A 23,105-nucleotide genomic window follows, 5' to 3' on the forward strand; every position below is an offset into this window, starting at 1 on the left:
TCTACTACTTCTGAGAAAGCATTGCCAACTGCATGCAATCTAGGTATAAGCGAGTTTCTAAATGACGCAGTCCTGATATTGTTATTGAAATTAAAAAGAATTTTGGATCGAGTGGTTCTAGTGGGTATATGGAAGGTAATTAGGCTTAATATATCAGGGCTGTCTATAATACCATTGACAATTTTTAAAATAAAAGTCAAATCGGAAATAAGTCTTCTATCAGAGAGTTTAAGTAAGTTTAATTATTTCATCAAGTGATTGTAATTTATTGATTCTATAGGTAGACCGAGTTTATAGTTAATGTATCTTAGGAATTTATGCTGAATTTTTTTAATAGAGTCATAGTGGATTTTAAAGTAAGGACACCAAATAGGAGAATTATATTCGATTTGACTTCGAACAAGTGAGGAATATAAGATTTTTAGGGTTGAAATATTTTTAAAGTCTCTGCCATTTCGGAGAATGAAGCCGAGCATTTTTAATCTTTTGTTGGTGACTGTTTCTACATGTGAAAGAAAGTAAAATTTTGAATCGAAAATAATGCCGAGATCATTAATTTCACTTACAGAGGCGAGAGAAACATTGTTAATTTTGTATTGATAGTTAAGGGGTTGTGTTGTTCTGAAAAATCTTATAATGTGGCATTTACTAATATTGACATAAAGTTTGTTAGTTTTGCACCAATCTTGAAGTTTATTTAAATTTATTTGAATGTGAATACAGTCATTTATTGTTTTTATAATTTTAAATAGTTTAAGGTCATCGGCAAAAAGTAGCACTTCAACATTTTTATCAAATACAGTAACAATATCGTTTATGAAAAGGAGAAACAGTATTGGGCCTAAATGTGACCCTTGGGGTACACCGCTAGTAGCTATGAATTTGTGTGAAAGGTTGGATTATTTTTTACTTGTAGATTTCTATTTGTTAAGTAGCTATTTATCCATTCCAATAGTTTACCCTCAATTCCGATTTGACTAAGTTTATAGAGAAGAATTTTGTGGTTAACTTTGTCAAACGCTTTTACAAAGTCTGTATATATTGAGTCGACTTGGGTTTTGTTTTCGAGTGAACATGCTATAAAATTTTCATATAAGGAGAGATTTGTTAGTGTGGATCTGCCTGGCATAAATCCATGTTGATTAGTTACAATGATGTTGTTAATATGTATGGAGATTTTATCGAGGATAAGTTTTTCAAACAGTTTGGGGATAGTTGAGAGCATGCAAATGGGTCGGTAATTAGTGACATCATGAATATCGCCTTTTTTAAATACAGGTGTTAGATAGCAATTTTTACATAGGTCGGGGAAGCAGCCAGAATTTAATGATTGGTTAAATATATGACATAGTGGATTGGCTATTATTGATGCACAGTTAATTAGAAAGGCAGGACTAATTTTGTCAGGACCCGCTTTTTTCTTTAAGTCTAGTGTTTTTATTTTGCGTATAACATCAGGAACATTTATATGTAAAGCGGGAATGTGGACCGATTCCTTTGGATGAAAGGGTGGAAGTTGAACATTTGGGATATCATTATCGTAAACATTTTTGAAGAAGTCGGCAAACAAATTAACGATGTCATTAGTATCACTACTACTTTTCCCTTCGAAATACATGTATGTTGGTAGGCTAGGTTTGTTTTTTCTTAGTGAGTTTACATGTGTAAAAAAGTTTTTGGTATTTGAAGGAATAGACTTTTCTGTGTTGAGTATATATGTTTGATATAATTTTTTGGAGAGCTTTTTACAGTCAGTTCTATATTTATGAAATATTTTGTAGTCTGAGATAGAGTTGCTCTCTTTGAAATTTTTGTGCCAGATTTTTTTGTTAATTATTAAGGGCGGCTTGCACCATAAGTTAAATTTGATTTAAATATAATTTTAAACACATTATTTGATTAAGTCGACTTGGCGTCTTGCACCACAAAATTTAAGTCGTTAAATGCGTTTAAAGAACTGTCAAAGTTAAATACCCAAAATGGGCTGTTTAACCGAGTTAAACGCGTTTAGCCCGACTCATAAAGCAGTACTGTCAAAAATTGTTTAGGTTATCCCTTAAATTTTTGATTGTGGTTAAAATCTATATCATTTTAATTTGTATTCACAATGAACATTTGGGATTTGTATTCTGACGATGATGAAGAAATTATAGAGTTTATAAGTAGACCGTTTATAGTCAGAGAAGTAAACACAAGAACAAATTTATTTGAAACACTCAGTGCCAAGAAGTTTCAAAGAAGATTTCGTCTCTGTAAAAAAACGACATCATAGTGCAAGAAATTAAACCTCAGTTAAAATTCAACACCAATAAAAACATCAGCGAGGTGCTCGTAACTTGAAGCTAACACTCCTTATCGAGGAGTACTTTGCAAGGTTGTAAACTTCTAATCATACCTACAGCATTCTTATAATACTTTAAAACAATATAATATGTAAAAGAAATAAAAAACAAAATTACTCGGATAATTGTTTTATTTTTAATTCCAACAACAGAAGCTCTTTTTGTCTTATTTCATCATTATGTCTATTTGCTTTAACTTTTTCTTCAAAATAAATGAACACACTATTAAACCACACACACAATCACAAAATATTTTGACACTTCAAGTAAAATTGTTCGTAACACATCGCACGGAACGTACACGTCTCTACATCGCGCCAAATTTTTTAAAATTACTACGCGTTTTAGAGCTTAAATATGAGTGATTCCTTGCTCCATGAATTAAGGAGCATTGTGCTTCAGCAAAGCAAAATGATTAATGAACTATTGACTCGTGTGAAATGCGTGGAGGCAATTTTGAATCGGCAAGTGTCAAACGTGTATTCTGTGAACTACGGCAAAGATACAAAACTACCTACATCACCTGAGTCTACCGTCCGCCACAGAGCGGGCGCTACAGCCAACACCACGGCCCCCCCGCCGCACGCAGCCCCCCGCAATGCTCCCGCTGACCCGCCGACCGACGCAGTGACCAAAGAACGTATACGCACTAGAGCGGCTACCAAAATAATTGAAAACCAACTCGCGGCTACCTCTGCAAGTGGCGCCCTCGCAAAGGAAACGGAATTATCGGAATTAGAGTTGAATCCAGCTACAGAGCTTGAATCGGAATCAGCTCTTTCTAATAAAAAAGAATGGGTGGTTATCAAACGCAAAAAACGTCAACAGACAGCGAGAAACCTGATCGTCGGTAACTCTCAGATTACCTCCAATGTGAAAGTAGTTCCAAGAATCAGGAATATAATTATATCTAGGATTGAAAAGGATACTACAGTGGATCACATACGTGAGCATTTAGAGGTGAATAAAATTACGGGTTGTGAAATTCAAAAATTCGTCGCACACTCTCAGGAATACGCTGCATTCCGAATCGGAGTAAAGGAGGAATTATATGAAAAGCTCCTGCAGGAAGACTTGTGGCCCCGAGGAGTGCCGGTACGACACTACAGGTACTTTAAACCGCGAGAAACTACTGCGACGCCGCAAACTGCATCTCACCAAGATAAGGAACCGAGCGCCCGGAAGTGACTAGATGGCGATGATGATGTCACCCATTCAGAAAAACTAAAAAAACACATCAGAATTAAAAAAATTTCGTGCCATACACATCCAAGTACATCTAAAGGAAAAACCCTACTCTCTTTTATGTACCTAAATGTCAGAAGCCTGAGAAGTAAACTAGATGACATCAAATGCTTACTGAAATCCACTAACTCGAACTTCAACATCATCCTCTTGTGTGAGACTTGGCTTAAAGAAGCGGACCTGAAGTACTTCAACTTAGAAGGATACAAACACGAAGCATCCTGCCGGCCGCAGGGAGCTGGACTTGGTGGCGGACTCTCTATTTTTCTACAAAATTCTTTAGAATACAATGTGATTGATAACACGTGCGACTCTAATAACAACTTTCTATGGATTCATGTAAGCAAGCTCAATCTTAAAATAGGATTAGTATATAAAAAACCAAATACTGTTTTCAAAGACTTCTTAGAGACACTTTCCTCTCAGCTAGAAACATATAAAAGAGGTATTATATTTGGAGACTTTAACATAAATCTGCTTGATCCAACTAATACACACACTCGTAAATACACAAATACAATTAGTTTAAATAATTATATCATTTTGAACAAAATAAACAAAAAACACGCAACACGCATCACAGAAAATACAAACACAATCATTGATCATATACTCACCGACATAAAACTAGAATACTCATTAACGAACTGTGATAATTCAATATCCGACCACAATATTTTACTCCTTGATGTAATTCACACATATACTAAAAACACATCTATAAAGTCGTCCCGAAAATATACACATATTGATTTTGATAATCTAAAGAATGATATCATCCAAAATCCCTTTCATCTTAACATGAATGACGACTCGGTATTAAACTATGACAATCTTGTAAACTACCTCACAAATAAAATTAATTATAATAGCATCACTAAAATTAACACAAAAAACATAAATAACCCAGACTGGATAACCAAAGACCTTATAAAATTAATCAACAAAAGAAACAGATTACACCTGAAACTAAAAAAACAACCAAACAACACGTTATTGAAAACAGAATTCCTAGTAGTAAGAAATAATATTACTAAGAAAAAACGAAACTTAAAACAAAAACACTACGGTGATCTTTTTAAAAAATGCGAAAATAACAGTAAAAAAACCTGGAAGTTAATAAACAACATCATACAGAACCAATCGAATACTTTGAATACTTTTTGTAATAAATTAATCATTAACAACGAAATAATCACAAACAACGTAGAGATATGCGACCACTTTAACAATTTCTTTTGTAACATTGGCTCCTCCTTAGCTAATAATATACACAACAAAATGACACACAATCTAGCCAATGAAATAACATTAGTGCATGATAGCATGGAATCATTATATCTTCAACCTACCACGGAATTAGAAATAAGTAAAATAATAAAATCCTTAAAACTAAATGCAAGCGCTGGTTATGATACACTCAAATGTAAAACAGTTCTAAGTCTCTCCACAGAATTGGTTCCGATTTTATCAAAGTTAATTAATCAGTGTCTTAAAGAGGGAACTTTTCCAGATAGTTGCAAAATTGCTAAGGTAATACCAATTCACAAAGGTGGGTCCAAAACGGATACCTCAAATTACAGACCCATTTTTATCTTACCAATCTTATCTAAAATCTTTGAACGTGTAATCTACGATAGATTAAACAACTTTCTATCAAAAAAATCGTTCTTATATAAAAAACAATATGGCTTTAGGAAAAAATCAAACACACTTGCGGCAATAAATGACTTAATCAGTAAACTTAGAAGCAGCATTGATGGTGGAAATTATATTTTATCCATACTAATTGACCTTCAAAAAGCCTTCGATACAGTAAGCCATGACATACTTCTCAAGAAACTCGAGAAAATTGGTGTAGTTGGTCCTGCTCTTAATCTATTCAAATCATATCTTAGCAACAGAAAGCAATTCGTTAGCATCAATAATCAAAATAGCAACCACCTACCAATAAACTACGGAGTTCCGCAAGGATCCATATTAGGACCACTTCTGTTCCAAATTTATATTAATGATATCTCCCAATTAGATTTAAACGGTGATATTTTTTTATATGCAGATGATACTGCAATTTTCTACTGGGGTAAAGATTTAAACATCTTACTAAAAAATGCACAGAGTGACTTAGACAAAATTAACAGTTGGCTCCAATCAAATATATTAACAATGAATGTTAAAAAAACAGGATACATGATTTTAAGCTCAACTCGTAAAATAATTCCTCCTCATGTACCCTTAAAAATTGAAAATAACAACCTGCAAATCCTGATACAGGAGAAATATCTTGGACTGTGCATTGATAAACACCTAACTTTTAAACAGCATATTCAAGATATTAAAGATAAAATCACCCCCTTAATTAGCGTATTCAGCCGGATATCATATCTGTTACCAAATAAAATTAAAAAAGGTCTTTATTATAGCCTCGTACACTCACATTTAAACTACTTGGTTGAAATCTGGGGAAATACGTGTGAAACATATATAAACGAACTACAGGTAACACAAAACAAAGTAATCAAAAAACTATTTCACTTCAAACCTAGAACATCAACAAAAAAATTATATATAGAAACAAAACTATTAAAATTAAGAAAATTATATGAATATAATACATGTCTCCTTATTTACAAAATAAATAATAAACTCATACATACAAATACAGAACTCATTAAAACGTCCCAAGTACACACACACTTTACACGGCAACACAATAAAATACATTTAAACACGATACATACTCATTATGGCAAGCAATCCATTGGTTACGAGGGAAGCAACATATATAATTGCCTCCCAGACGAAATTAAAAATGAAAAAAGTATAGGTATATTTAAAAAAAAACTGCTCAGTTTCATGCTCAATCAACAAAACAATGAAAGTGAATAAAATCGGTGTGTAATATATTTATATTTATGTGTAATATTTATATTTATGTGTAATATATATGTTATTTCTAGTTAAATAAGTGAAAAATGTAATTTTCTTTTATCTAGAATAAAAATATTAAAAAAAAAAAAAAAAAAAAAAAATGAAACATCGTAGCTGTTTTATTTACGCGTTAATGGCGGTAACCACGCGGTAACTGTTTTACCGACGCGTTAAACACGTTTAACTAAAATTGCCACCGAACTGCGTGGTGCAGGACGCAACTAAACGCATTTAAGTTAAATGTATTTAGGGTCTTAAATACGTTTAGTTAAATACAATTTAAGATAAAATTTGCGATAGTTGGTGCAAGTCGCCCTAAGTGTTTTAAGTCATTATTAAACCATTTGGGGAACTTTGATGGTTTGAATTGAATTAAGGGAACATATTTTTCAATAGCCGTGTTGATGATGGAGTAAAAAGATTCAAGATTTTGGTTAACATTTGTGTTTTTGTCTAAAAAGGACCAGTCTGTACTTTCTATGTATTTTGTTATCAGTGGGTAATCTGCCCTTGCAAAATTGTATGAATATTTAGGAACACTATTAGAGTAAATGTTTAGGAAGTTGTTAGTAATGGTGATGTTTAAGGGAGAATGGTGGGAATCTTCGGGAAGAAGGGGGTCTATGGATTTGCATAATTTTACTGAAGGATCGCTACTAAATGCAAGATCTAGTAAGTGGTGATTAGAGTTGTATACGTTATTAATTTGTTTAAGACCTAGGAAATTTGACATATTTATAATTTCCCGAGCATTAGCAGATGTATTAAAATGAGTTGTTGAGTTATCACTATGGGTAATCCAGTCTATATTGGGAGTATTGTTCACGCCGATTAGCAGCATTCTATCTTCCGGATATTTGAGCTTGAGGGCCTCTACATAGTCTACATCTTCAATGTGGTTTACGTAAATTTGTGTAATTGATCCGGGAGGAATATAAACACATCCAATAATGATTTTTCCTAGGTTCGTCTTGAGTAGTAGGAAAATTTGTTCTATATTTTTGTGTTTGCATTTTAGCCTGGATGAAGTTATAGATTTGGTGACTGATATTAATACACCTCCTCCTCTTGATTTGGTGCTGGTGGCGGTACTTCTATCTAAGCGGTAGGTGTTGTGTGAAGTGAAGCCTAGTTCTTCTGTGTTAAAGGACTGTATTAATGTAAGTATGCATATATTATTTCGTACTAACAATCATGCATGCAGGGACATTGGAGGGTCTAGAATCGTTTTAAAATAAATTTAGCTTCTTTTTACAAAAAAAATATAGTCCTGACGTGTGCGGCTAAGGAGGTTAAACAATCAGTTTCCTCACACAGCCGTCGGGAAAGGGTGGGTCCAATTCCCTAAAAGGGAACTCGATGTTACATGTGGGTAGAATAATTTTGTGCACCAGTAATAAAAACTCTATTAACAACTTTGACATTTATTATATAAAATTCTGTTACTACACATCTCTAGGAAGTTAATATTAAGCAAGAGACTCATTATAAAAGCTTTAACTCTCACGGTGTGTCGAGTATAGTTGACAAAATGCAAGTCATAACAGTTGAATTTACCATTGGATAAAATGATGCTTTAGTGAATTTAATGGGCGCCAGCTCAGAATCACTTAATTCTGAACAAAATTTATATAATTAACAGAGTAATCCCTAAGATACTAAAGTATAAAAAATCAATCTCAATTTGAAAGGCATTTTACGTATATCCTAAGTCCGCCAAGGTCGGCAAGCCTTCATAAACGTCCCGTGTCCCCCGAGTATCTCGCCACAACCGACGGAACAAATTCCAACGATCCACAGCGCTCATTAGACTAGTAGCTCGCAAATCCAAAACGGCAACTTGAGAATGCTGTCAGCCGCATACGGTAGGAACTAACAAGCAAGACTGCTACAAAGTCTATAATTAATCTGAAATTAATAAAAATATTGATAAAATCCATCAAAACTTAACACGACACTACTCCCAGTTTGATATATTTTCAACTTTTTATATAGGAAAACTCAAATTAATATATCTTTTTCATCTGCTCCTTCCCTCCTACTGCTATTTTACCTCTCCCCATTTCTGCCGCTATAATGATGATGTTAATTGTAAAAACATAAAATGCTCGTTCAAGAGCCATGAGAAAATGCTGTGTATTCCCTTTTGGATGACGAAAATCGTAACACTGAAAAAAATGTTCAGTTGGTTGTGATGCAAACTGCAAACACTTGCCAGAAAAAATAAAATTACTCCAATAATGGACAAGAGACTTGATCTTGATCTGCGAGCTGTCAATAAACTACCATTGCAACATACAGTCTCTTTAGATAGACCTGTAGATTTTCAATTACAATTATTGGGAGAAACTTTAAATATTCTGAAAGTTATGCGGTTTGTTCCAATTCGATCTTCCATCTCATATAATGGAGCTGGAAAATAAAGCACAGACCAACATTATCTATAGAATATATGCCTCGCTTGGTAAATCGGTGAGAATACTGCAGATTTAGACAGAGGAAGACCAGGAAAAATGCAAGGTGGCTAAAAAGAAATGTATTTATCGTAGGACAATTTGGGTTGACACAAAATTGTTTTTTATAAATTAAATCTTCCATCTAAAAGCGCTTCTTTTACGATGTTTTATTTTTTTATTATCACTAGCTGACGCGTATCCGGCGATGATAGGATATCCTTGGGATGGATTGTATTTACCTCCCCTGTCTGACGCGTTAATCGCATGCGTCCCGTATAGTTACAATTTGGTGCTGAGGTTGATGATTAAAACCGCTGAAGACTGAAGATTGTATCTGTCTACAAAATAAATTTAACAGCATTATTAATTGGTGTACTTTTAACAAACTTGACCTAAATATAAAAAATTTCATTCAATAAGATTTAAAAAAATATTATTATAATAATCCTGGAATAAAAATTATAATTACATATTTATTTGCTATATAATGAAGTATAAACAAACGATATGGGAATAAAAACTAAAATATTATGTTTTAGTAGTAGTTTAAAACCAAACTTAAAAATAATGGTACAAAAGTTTAAAAAATAACAAAATGAAAAAGTTTTTTGTTTGAAACCACTTTATTTTATTATATACGTCGACCGGTTTCGGTTGATATTAACATTTTTTAGGACAATAAATACATAAACTTTAAATATTAAAAAGTTTATATATTTATTGTCCTGAAGAAGGTTGGGAACAACCGAAACCGGTCGACGTATATATTAAAAAAAAGTGGTATAAAACAACAAAAAAAAACGTTTTCATTTTGTATAATGTTGTAATGATCTGCCCTTTCTACTTCTTTCTACGATAATTTTTCATTAAAGTCCCATAGGAAACTTTTCCATAAGGCTTTGGTTATATATATATCCGGGGTAGGAAGGTCCTCCCTGCCGTCTTTTCTTTATTACACACCCCTTCAAGTGTGTACATCCTAGTTTGTCTACGTGACGTACGACCTTGAACGTACTCATTTCACGTGACGGTTCAGTATAAAAAGGCTTCACCGAACGTTGTGTTGGGTTTTTGTTTCTCGGTTTAGAAACCTAGTTATTTATGTTTTGTGTGGTATCCCTTGGTTCTTTTGAGATAGAGTGAGTTGAATCCATTACCGTTGTTTTTCAAAACCATTTTATAAACCTTATCTTCTAAGTCGCCTGCTCACCCCCCCCTAGCTACTCGATTCTACCTATCGTAGGGTAATGTGAATATAATAAAGTGTTAGATTTTATATATGTGATATACATACGATAAATTTATGGTGTTAGTTGTCGGCGCCATCCATGTATATATTTTGGGAGGGGAAGGAGAGGAAAGGAAATGAATTTTTTTCAAGTTAAGATTGACTCCTCCTCTTACCAAACAAAACTGATGGATGATAATTTGAGCAAGGCGATCGATATCTGCGTGTCTGGATATCACAACCGGCCGGGTCTCCCCTTGTTCCAAATCGGCAACCTTCACGCCAGAATAAAGAAAACCAGGTCTCATCACCAATTTCAGAATTGCCCCAATCTCAAACACCTCCAGGAAAATCTACTTTACTGAGTGTAGAAGGGGAAAACCATGACATCCCTTGTCACGAATCTAGTCGCGAAAATGTGACACGCAAGGTCCTAAGTTACGTGCCACCTCCAGAAAACGTTGTAACTCCCACGCCGTCGGGGATTTACATCCCTTTCTAGGTCAATACATATATAACACACGACGATCTTGTCGACATTTTGCCCGCTTATTAACGATAGGTTGTGTGCCTACCCATTCAGCCAATTATCATGTGAGATATATGTAAGGTCTACTCGATATGCCAAATTTGGGATGAGGACTGTCTGTATTTTAATATTTGGTTCCAGTATTTATTTTATGAGGTTACTAGCATCCTCGTGTATTAGGTATGGGTAACTCCTACTGAATACCTATCCTCTCAGGTAAGGTATAAACGGATAATTGGTTTGATGTTTTGCATTTAATTTAAAGAGGCTGCCTACCTCTCGAAAGATACCTGTTGAGAAAAGTTGTTCGGTTGGTAGTTTTATTTCGGAGATTACCATCTCCCTCTTTCGACTTTAGATTTGTTTTCGTGCATCCCAATTCGTAACTTAGAAAGTCAAACAATAGATGAAAAGTATTAAATTAGAAAAGTCAAATAACAGAAGAAAAGTTTTCATTTTGTTCCGTCTGGTTGCATCCGAACGCTTTCAATTTGGGACGGCATACGCTAGCAAAACTTCCCCCTTTGACTGACTGTACCTGCGTCTTGTCCTATATATGAAAAGGTCGTTGGCTCGTCTCTCGCTCACAGCTGATTGGCAATGCGTCTAGCATATCCCTTCTTATGGGAAGATTATTTGGGTTGCAGGCGTTGCAAACTCGGTTGTATCCTATTATTAAAAGGGTCCTCTGAAATTTAATAAATAATATAAAAACTCACCCTGTTAGTCACCTCCAAATCCTCGTGTGAAACTTACCTGGTTACACTATATAGCTAAATCACTTTAATTTTCGACCTCCTCCCTACGCTTATAAAAGGGTAATTAAATATTCCTGTAAATAAAATTGTACCTCCCTAATCTGTTAGGATTCGAACCCACAGTTAATAATCTATTTGATTCTCTGGGTTTCGGTCTCCGTGGATAGAATGCCATCTCGCCAAATCAATAACTTAGCCCGATTAAACACTTCCTGCCTTTATATGTTCACTTTGTTTTAAAAACGCGATCATTATTTTTATTATTTTCATGTTTTTAAGACAAGTAATTTAGTTTGAACTACACATTTAAATCAACACAACTTTATAACACAATCGCGATTGCACAACACCGGGCGCCCCTGAGGTGGGTTTTTACAAAACGGCGCTCTACAAATTATCCGATTGTTCCTTATTGTCATTATTATTAATTGTTTTCTCACTGAGTCGAATCACTTTCACTTCACACAAACACCGGATCAATAATCTTTCACTTTAATTCAATATTCCGCAATATTCTCTGATACCATTTGAATTCAATAATTAACTGCAATTTCAAACAACACTTCTGATTTGTATCCCTTTCTCGGGGCTGTCAATCCACCCAAGTTCCAAACCTGACTGTCGCTCCGGTCTCCTTTCCCGTGGGAATCTGTTTACTCAAGGCCTGTCTGTCAATAAATCTTCCGTCGTTGTTTAAACAAAAAATTTTTAGAGCACGTTATTTTATTATTTATCGTTTATTTTTGTGGATGTCCAAAACATCACAATGTCAAGCCACAGAGTGTTTGCTTTCTTCGATAATTTTAAAAAGAAGTTTTATAAAAATAAATTTACGAATTTTGTGTTATTGTTGCAACCAAAAATATTAATAAACAAAACATGTTCAAATGGTAATGCACAACTAGCTGTTAACTAACTTACTAACTAACCATCGTGCCGTTTCTCCGTAGGGGTTGGCAGAGGATGGACCGCTAAACAACTCGGTCACACCACACACTTCTTGCCTCATTCACATCATAAATCATCTCATACATACTCTTCTATTATTCTGACTCTTGACATGGCCCGACTCGACTATCTGATTCATGTATTTCTCGGCATCCCCGACTTCTGCTACCATTCGCATTCGCATCAAATACTCTCCTAACACTCCTTTCTTTGCTCTTTCGCTCTACATGCCCAAACCATCTAAGAATTTCAAACATGTGAATGTAATTTTTTTTTCAATTTCATAGCAACTTACCGGTTGTCGGAGTACTCTCCACATAAAGCAAACATTCCTGCTTTACATCTGGGAGGCCTATATACGTATAAGGCTTTACATCAGTGCCTTCTTCCGTAGTCCCTGGTTCTCTCTTGATGGTAACACTCTCTGGATTGGCAACATCCACGGCACTGTTGCCATATTGGTACTGTAACTGATCGAAGCTCAAAAATGGACCTGAAGTACAAAATTAACTTAACGCAACGTATTTGTGTGCACTTTTGCATGTTTAAATATTTGTAAGAATATTATGCTACCATCATGCGCAATATAAACACTTGGAAGTTTATTTAAATGTGTGAAAACTCAAGAGTGACATTGCAATCCAACTGCCTGAAGATTTACAATCCGACAATAGATAAATGTTGAAAGAAACGTCGAAACTAGTCGAATTTCAATATCTTCTAGTTGTCTTCCTCCAATAACTGGAAATATAGTTAGATCCGCCAATATGGATCAATGTCTACGAGTCAAATCTTAAATAAATCTATTTTAAGAAGACGTCACACTTATTCTTGTGTTAGCCGAGTTTACTTTTGTCGAATGGATTCCATCACTTAAGTCGAGTTGGACACATTGGTGTTATGTATTGGCCGAAGACCAAATTTAAGTTCAAAGGTCGCTCGGATTGATTAGGGACAACTGTCGCTGTAATTGGAGTTGAAAGCAATTTGAAAAGTGAATTAATACTCGGCTTGAACTTACCAATACCTATCACAAGCATGGGTTAACTGATTGTACTTCGGGCGTTATTATTATGTTGAATTACAGTTCGTTAATAGGAAAAAACGATTATCAGATGCGAAAGCATACCTCAGCAATGTCTTTTTGCTGATACATAGACAATTTGTATGTCATAGACTAGGAAAAGAATTATTTTTAACTAGTTAGGTGGTATTATTTTTTTGGTAAACTAATGTTTTAAGGCAAGATTTTTTATGCATAGCACAAAGGGTAACAATTATTTTATAAGCAATAATTATTAGCCTGAAACACTCATCCACATTGTTGGCGTCATGTATCTTTTATCAGGAGATTTTTCAATATGGATGAGTGTTTCAGGCTAATGATTATTGCTTATAAAAAAATAGTTAGGTACTGAACATGGTACTTTTTTTGTAAAAACTAGTGTATAGCAAACAGAAATTGTAAAAAAAGCTTCCGGATCGTCAAGTTTATTGTATTGAATTGCGAAATTTTTTCGATGTGGAATAAAAATTGAGTGGGGCCATCGGTTTTATTCAACAGGAAAGGCTTTAATTTTGAATGCTATAAACTCTTTGCAAGTACGAAACAAGCACCTTGTTGTGTACCCAACAAATAAACTGACTAGGTTCTCTGCATTGTAAGACGCGTGCGTCACAAAACCATCGCATCCAGTGCAGCCTTTGTGTATATAATACTAAGAATAAATGGGGCCTAAATACTCGTATACTGTGTGAATGTGGATATATTCAAACATGACACATTGTAGAAGAATCTCTCATTCATCAGTTCACATTTGGCCCGTCTGTGCAGAACCAAGTGACTCCCAATGCCGTCGATCGGCTTAACAACCTAAGCATTCCACTTTGACTTCCACCAACTCCATTTATCTTACACGGTAGTCAAATATGATTTAAGATTTTCACGGCCAAACGTATTTTTGTTATTTGTTTTTGGGGTGTTATGCCGTGTTGCGCTAACTCCTTCTTAAGCCAAAGTTTCGGACAGCATTGCAGTGTCTATCATCAGGGCAGATGTGTTATTTGAGATTGTGTTAAAATGTGAGCTTATTAAGTATGAGGTTGTGATACCGTGTTGCCAGCTCCAACCTTCTGAGCTAACATTAACGTATCATTTTTCATTTAAAGTGGTTTTCTTCGTTTAGCTCTGGTGTAGCCGTCAATTACCGGATACCAAGAACTATTGAGCTTAGCTCTATCGTCTCTATTAATGTTTACGGGATTTTTATGAATTTCAATGGCTTCCGTAATCAGCCGTGCTCTACAGGTTTTGGGTCTCCCGGGATTTCAGGAACAAATCCAAAGTAATGCCCGGTGTCAATCAAATGCTCGGCAATTGCCGATTTATCAGGGTGGCCGAGTTTACAAGCTCTGAAGTGTTCTGAAATCCTTTTGGAGATAGTCCGCTCTGTCTGGCCTACATGGACCTTGTCACATCCGGAACAGCTGAGTTTATACACTCCATCTGTTTCCAGAGGAAACTTAGTCTTTGCAGACCTCAGTAAGTCCTGTATCTTTGTTGTTGTTCCGAAGACAGTCTTGATATTTTCCTTTCTCAATAGCCTGGCAATTCTGTCTGTCACATTGTGCACATAAGGCAGGAAGGCACAGCCTTTCGACTCTTGTTCAATTCTGTCTTCGTTTGGTGCAGATTTGATTCTTATGATTTGCCTTGTCTGACTTGCTGGGTAACCGTTACGCTCCAGTGCATCGGTCAGTTTCGTAAGTTCCGCTCCGATTTTATGTTCTTCACATATTCTGGTCGCTCGGGTCACCAATGTATGGATAAGTCCTCTCTTCTGCGCTGGGTGGTGGTGCGAATCAGCATGTAAGTACCGATTCGTATTGGTTGGTTTCCTATATACAGTATGCCCTAGGCTACCATCGTGTTTTTGCATCACCTCCACATCTAGAAAAGGCAGGATTTTATCTTCGTTTTCCAGTTCCATTGTGAACTTAATTTTGCTGTGGAGAGAATTAAGATGGTCCAGGAATTCGTTTAGTTTCTCCGTTCCATGAGGCCAAATGGCAAAGACATCGTTGACGTAGCGCCACCATACTTTAGGGACAGCCGAAGCTGTGTCGAGTGCCACTTCTTCAAACTTCTCCATAAAAAAGTTGGCTAGTACTGGCGATAACGGACTGCCCATCGCAACTCCTTCCAATTGCTCAAATAGTTCACCCTGAAACACAAAGTATCCCGTTTTGAGGCAGTGTTCAAAAAGTTTGCAAATGTCTTCCTCATATATCTCCCTGAGCATTGTCATGGAGTCTTCTAGAGGCACATTTGTGAAAAGCGACACGACGTCAAAGCTGACCAGAATATTTCCTTCCTCAGTCTTATCTTTCTTGAGCTTACTAATCAGATCTGTTGAATCCTTAATCCACGATTCGGTTTTTCCAGTTTGCAGTTAGCTGACAATCGGTCTCATTGGGATTTCTTTTTTATGTATTTTTGGGAGACCGTACAGGGCAGGAGTTCTAGAGGCTTTTACAAAAAGCTTAGACCAATCCTCTTTCCTGATGCTAGAAGCTTTCACTAGTTCCCTTGTCTTTATGTCAATCTTGTTGGTGGGGTTGTTTTTAATCTTCTTATATGTGCCTGAATCGCACAAGAGGTCTTCCATCTTCTTTTCTTCGGCTGGCAGAACCAAGATTTCCTCATTGGCGCGTAATTCTTTTAGGGCCGCAAACTCTCCTTTCGTGATATTGGGGTGGGGTATTTCAGCCCTTTTCAAAATATGGCAAGTCTCTTGCCGGATGTCCTCTGCTTGCACCTCTGACATTTTGTGTACTTTCATCATTGTATGTAGTGCAGTCTCTACACCACATACGATGGATTCCACAGGCATCTTTTTGGGGGCCACTGCAAAATTCATCCCCTTTGCCAGTACAGAAGTTGCGTCTGGGCTCAACGCAAGGGTCGAAATGTTGATGACAACTTTATTTTGATCGAGTTGTTTTCGATCACCTTTTTTGTCTCGGTTGAGCCTTTCAAACTTTTGTTTCTGTCTCGCATCTGTTGACTGTTTAGATCTTACTGCTTGTTGGTAAGTCATGTTGTCAACTTTTCTCCAGTTTTCTTCGGTAAGGGTTGCACTTAGGTGCAGATGTAGAGCGAAAAGGTCCCGAGATACTCCATCCAGCTCGCCTCGCACATTGTGGATCCTTTCCCTTAATAGTGCAGCCTTCGCTCTTTGGAATACTCTATCTGCTTTCCGGGATGTGATGTGTCTTTTTATTTGGATGTGTACTGGTACAATCGATTCTTCTTTACACCTCTTGAGAAAAGCAAGGCTGTCCAATAATTGGTTCCTTCTCTTTCTCAGATTCTCCAATCGTCGTACCAGTGTGTGAACTTCCTCCCCATAGAGGTTCGTCAAATATAATTTAAGATTTTCACGGCCAAAAGTATTTTTGTTATTTGTTTTTGGGGTGTTATGCCGTGTTGCGCTAACTCCTTCTTTCTGGCAACACGGTATCACAACCTCATACATAAGCTCACATTTTAACACAACCTCAAATAACACATCTGCCCTAATGATGGACACTGAAATGCTGTCCGAAACGTTGGCTAAAGAAGGAGTTAGCGCAACACGGCATAACACCCCAAAAACAAATGACAAAAATACACGGTAGTCATTTAGATTCATATACGCTTGTACATAGATTGCAAGCAGTTGGAAATACTTTCGCAGAAATAGTAGATGTGTTCAACAGTACGGAAAGCAATTACAAGAAGGCTACAATAACATATAGTTTATTCCGTAGAGAGAATAAAACTGCAGAGTTAAGGGTATGAAATCAATTGCGACTAAAATACCAACACGGTGTTCAAGTGCCCAAAAAGTTTTTTAATTGTTGCGCTAGTACATCGGTGTCTTATATATATCAAAATAAAAACAGATATTTACATTTTCTTTATTAATTTTTTCAATATTCATAATCCTTAAAATATAACAATACTTAATTAATCATTTTAGTCTATAAATAAGCTATAATAATTTGTAAAACACAACTTGTCTGACCGACGGGCTTATGTTCGATAATAACCGTTTTTAATTTTGTTATAGTAAAGCGCACTTAAAGTAAAATGACACTAAACTACGCTATCTACATGCTATTTATTAGTATTATTAATACTAAATTACCAGTTAGCAGTAGGCGTAATCATAAATTTAAATGATATTGAATTGACTTAAGAATAAAGGAAATAAAATACGGTTTATAAGATATACCAGTAAATTATCATTAAGTTGAATACGGCTCGTCTCTGTTCTAAAAAGTTTGCGAACTATAAAATTTATTTGATTGAATGGACACAACATGTTCGTCAATTTTATAAATTTAATCATACAGTGGTTACGTAATAATTTCCTGGACAAACCTTTTACGGAGGGTTGCACGAAGCTGTACGTTGAGTGGATAATTTTCTTGCAAGATAGGCAAAAAATATTAAGAATAAAGAAGGAATGTTCAATTTATGACACGAAAAAAACAAATTCTGAAAGAAGCAATTGAAGAAACATGAGGGAAACTATACTTGCTCCTTACGGCACAAGTCATTGAGATGCCACTTAACCAGAGTTCGGAAACTTGTACATTTTAAAACGGAATCTTTGATGAAAATATTTATCGACAATTTTTTAGTAACTGATGAATATAATTTTTAGTGCTTACTCTTCGGGACACGTGTTCAAGCTGTAGAAAAACGAAATAGACGGTAAGAAAATAATTGCAGTAGGAACGACTACTTCTGTCAAATTTATAACATAAATGAAAATGTTATTTTCAATAGCTAATCTGCGAATGAGTCACGCGTGGTTTATCAACATTTTTATTAACGTGTTATTTATTCCACGTGGATGCGAAAGTGTTTTATTGTGTCAAATTTACGAAACGCAAGAATCTAAAAATGAAAGACAACGGTTTTTTGTAACCTAATAGGTATATGGGTGTCTGACTGGCTGCGGCACGAATAACTGCAAAATGAAAATGAAAAACGTATGTCTCCAGTTTAAGGTAGAACATGAACGAAGATTCTATTCGAAAACAAAAATTGCTGCAGTAGTAAGAAAATTGTCTCACTTGTGAGTTAGCATGTGGCGTTTTAAATTTCCTTTTTGATAACACGAATAGTTACAGTAGGAACAAGAAAAAAGTTTGTTTCCACTGTGAGTTAACATATGATTTCTTAAATATTGCCTTCGCCCAAAAAAAGAGTTGCAGACTGAATACGAGGTTTGTGCCCACTGTGAGTGAGCATGTGACGTTTTAATGATTGTTTATGCTTAAAAGTAGAGTTGCAGTCTAAACATGAAAAAGGTTTGCGTCCACTGTGAGTAAGTATATGACGTTTTAAATTGTGTTTGTGCCTAAAAGAAAAATTGCAGTCTGAACATGAAAAAGGTTTATCTTCACTGTGAGTTAGCATATGTCTTCTCAAATATTGCTTATTCATAAAAAAAGAGTTGCAGACTGAACACGAAAAAGGTTTTTCCCCACTGTGCGTAAGCATATGACTTTTTAAATGTTGTTTAAGCCTAAAAGAATAGGTGCAGCGGAAACAAGAAAACGGTTTGTTTGCACTGTGAGTTAGCATATGACGTTTCAAAAGATGTTTATGCCCAAAAGAAGAGTTGCAGACTAAACACATAAAAGGTTTGTCTCCGCTGTGAGTAAGCATATGACTTTTAAGATGTTGTTTAAGCACAAAAGAATAGCTACAGAGGGAACATGAAAATGGTTTGCCTCCACTGTGAGTAAGCATGTGACGATTTAAATATCCTTTTTGGTTACACGAATAGCTACAGTAGGCACAATAAAATGTTTTATTTCCACTGTGCGTAAGCATATGACCTTTTAAAAGATGTTTATGATAAGACGAATAGCTACAGTAGGAACAAGAAAAAGGCTTGATTCCACTGTGAGTAAGAATGTGACGTTTCAAATTTTTTTTTAGCCCAAATGAAATGTTGCAATCTGAACAAGAAAATGGTTTTTCTCCACTGTGAGTAACCATGTGACTTTTTAAATATTCTTTTCGAGAACAATAATAGTTGCACTTGGTACAACAAAAAGGCTTTTCTCCAGTATGGATGCGTAAGTGCTGTGTTAGCACAGATTTGACCGAGCAGGAATAGTTGCAATTAGAACATAAAAATGTTTTTTCCATAGGATGCGTCTTCAGGTTTGTTATTAAATCTGAAAAGTAAAGTGAATAAAGCTTAAGAAGTTGTTAAATTTAAAAAAGACAAATTGTTTAAAAAGCACAAACTATAATTTTAACAAAGAAAAACAAAGGTTACCTGCTGTCTGGGAAATTCTATCAGAGTACTCAAAACATTCCTTCTTAACATCCAGCAGGTCTATCTCTATTTCAGAATAAGGAATCCCCCCTCCATCTTCTTGTTGGTGTCCTGGTTCTGCCTTGATGGAAACAGTTTCTATGGTGGTGCTGCCTGAAAGAAGAACATATGGAGACACACTGACTATAACATGAAAAAAAGTGTAGTCCTTCTCTGAGAGAACAAAACAATGTAACCGAACTAGTCTTAGAACTAATTCACTCAACAACCGGTAACCTATATAAGGAATATCCACAATCAATACAGACGGTCCTCGAATCTTAGAACGAAATTCAATGCGCTCTAGATGTCCGATTAAATCATTTCATTACGTTTCCGTGGTAAGGTATCGTTTTGACGTTACTTTGATATTTACGTCTAGTTATAATAATGTTAAATCAGTGTTAAATTTACACTATCAATAAACCACCTTCTAATATTGACTAAGTCAGATTAATATTTACACACAATAACATAATAGCTAATAAACTTCAATGTGCCAGCCATAAATACAAGAATATCACCAACTTATTATTGTAACAACACTTCAACTGCCGCACAATTCAACAGCCCGCTACACAGAATCCTGAACTTGGATAAGACGTATGGACAAATAACAGATGTATAGAATATATCGCCGAAACAATATAGATATGTACTCACGCACCACTTATCTACGGCCGATATAAGGAATCTCTTACGAAGTTCTCGCGTAAATTTATGATTAAATAAAAAATATAAACCCGTACAACCTGATTTCATAAATAAAATAGAAATATGTTATAGCTATTATATATTATATACCTTCCGCTAAGCATCTATCTACAAACATATGTATTTTGTTATATTGCCGGTAACCCGGTCATTTATTAACATCAATGGGTTATTTACAATCATGTGCGCTACCCGACTCACTATACAATATCTGTTCTGAGCCGGGTAGCAGTATCATTACATAGCAAAAGAAAATAAAAAATAATTACAATAGCGTTTTTTCCAAGGTTGATATTTTCAGTTGCAAACTAACCAAATACAAAAGGTCCATAAAAGAATATTTCTCTGATGGTTTGTGAATAATGTTAATATCTCTATTGTTTATATCTCTATTATGATTTTATTTATATCTACAACCTCTCTCCGTGGCTATCTATTTAATTCGTATTGTTTTGTAAATTTTTCGATTTTTATAATCTTTTGTTTTGTATACATTTTTTAATTCATATTCCTTTCTCACAAATTTAAATAACTTATTCCATATTACGCTGTCTCAGTTAAAGTCACAATGAGGAAATCCCTGATTGGTTTTATTTTACTATATAATACTTATGTACAAACTGATTAAATGTAAACTTTCGATTTCACGAAAATGAATAAATTAATAAAAATAAAATAATTTAGATATAAATTGTAACATACATAAATAAAAATAATTCATCAATCTTTAGTGTGAAAGATCTTATTGAGATGGAGTACCCATAAAAACCTATCATATGTATAAAGAAAAGTTGTGTTTAAAAATAAAAATAAGTAAGAAAAATACTTTAGCAATTGCATTTAAAACATTAGAAACAGTAGAATAGTCTGTGTAAAATATAAAATATAATGAAATTATAACATGCTCAATTGCTTAAAATAAATGATGTACAAATACATTGCAAGAAGAAAAAAAATGCGATAAAGAAAAAAGATAGAAAGAAAAAGAGTATTCAATATATAGGAGACACATTAGAAACAATTTTCGGTGTAAAAATTACATTTACTTAAATATATACATTATCTTTATATTAACCTTTCCCTTACTGTGCTAAAAAAATCCACGCGTTCCGGTGCTGTGTAGTAAATACACATCTCAAAATAAGCGATTTAATATAGGAAAAATATGAATATTCATAGCCAATCGATTATGTTTTTTACATTTTATATCAAACGTGATAATAATTGTAATTTAATTGCTGAAAACATGAAAAAACCATCGGCAGATGCTAAAGAAACGTGCGAGGGGTCCACATCTAACGACGGTTCGCGGGCGACTTGCTAGCGGCTGGCTGCTGGCACAAACACAGCTGTGTGGTCGTAGGTATCGATGGTCTAAATCAAAATACAGATTTATAACAAAAATCTCTGATTTTTAATTGAATTTGAAAGCTATGCAAAATATTATTTTTTAATTCAGTGCATAAATGTATAACGGAAGACTACCTAAAATTTGAACCCAGAATTTATTACATTTATAGAGTTATTAAACTTATTAGAAGCAATGTGTAGTAAATACACACCACAGATAAGGAAAGGTTAAGTAAGTAACATTTTAAAATATATATTTTTTAATCATTGTATTGAGAGTACAGGAACTCAATGTTGCATTTTTCAAAAGAGCTGTTTATTATTTAAACAATTCTCAGAGGGAACTTTTCAACTTTTAATAAACTTTACTTATTTAACACCTACCCATAAGCATTTACTATGTAAAGATAAGAATATATTATTTTATTCAAAAGTTTAAACATTTTTTTTTTCAATATTGTATCACTTAAACAGGTCTTAATTTGATTAGTTATTAACTCATGTTTCTATACTATAAGTAATATACGTGAAAGCCGCAAGGCGTTAATTATACATAAATAGAAAAAGTACATATAAATAATATTCAAAATTGCGATTGAAATTGCAATAAATTATATAATTTCAACTTGTAAACTAAATAAATTATTATCAATTTCACAAAATACAAAGGTAAAGTTGAAGACATCAATGAGAAATCACGCAGTAGAGGGAATTCAAATAAGAGACAGTAAGGTGGATTTAAGTAAAGAAAAGTAGTCCAGATTAGTATTTCAACACATGTTAACACAATATTATTTCAAAAAACAAATAAAGTTGGTACTTTGTGGATAGGGAACACGAATTGAATTAATTCATTGAAAAAATAAGGTGAAGTGACAGCTTACGGAATTCGAAGAATTCACGAGAATTATAGGTTATAAGAGTGCAAAGTTTTACAGATTATTCTAAAGAAACTAATGAACGAAGGGAGGGAACGTCGTAAATGAGCATTTGTCTTGATTTCGAATAAATTCGTAATTTTTTACAACTTCAATGCAACTTACTGGCTGCCAGAAAACTCTCCGCAAAAACCATATATTCTTGCTTTACGTCTGGAAGATAGATGTCTACATCCGTATACGGCATTTCACCTGCGCCTTCTTCCTGGGACTCTGGTTCCGTCTTGATGGAAACACTCTCTGGGTTGGGAAGATCCATGGCACTGTTGTGATAGCGT

At 34.7% G+C, this 23,105-nt stretch overlaps 1 long non-coding RNA gene across 1 annotated transcript; it reads right to left on the reverse strand.

Annotated features, from left to right (window-relative positions):
* Positions 1-9,082: 9,082 nt before the first annotated feature.
* Positions 9,083-13,583, reverse strand: LOC149414021 (uncharacterized). Its single transcript, XR_016304008.1, has 3 exons — positions 13,459-13,583; positions 12,733-12,930; positions 9,083-9,312 (listed from the first exon to the last, which is right to left on the reverse strand). It is a non-coding gene; the product is annotated as an uncharacterized LOC149414021 (long non-coding RNA).
* Positions 13,584-23,105: the final 9,522 nt, after the last annotated feature.

This window comes from Hesperophylax consimilis, chromosome 20 (genome assembly GCF_061612785.1).
Source record: "Hesperophylax consimilis isolate HC1 chromosome 20, BYU_Hcon_1.0, whole genome shotgun sequence".
Lineage (NCBI taxonomy): Eukaryota > Metazoa > Arthropoda > Insecta > Trichoptera > Limnephilidae > Hesperophylax > Hesperophylax consimilis.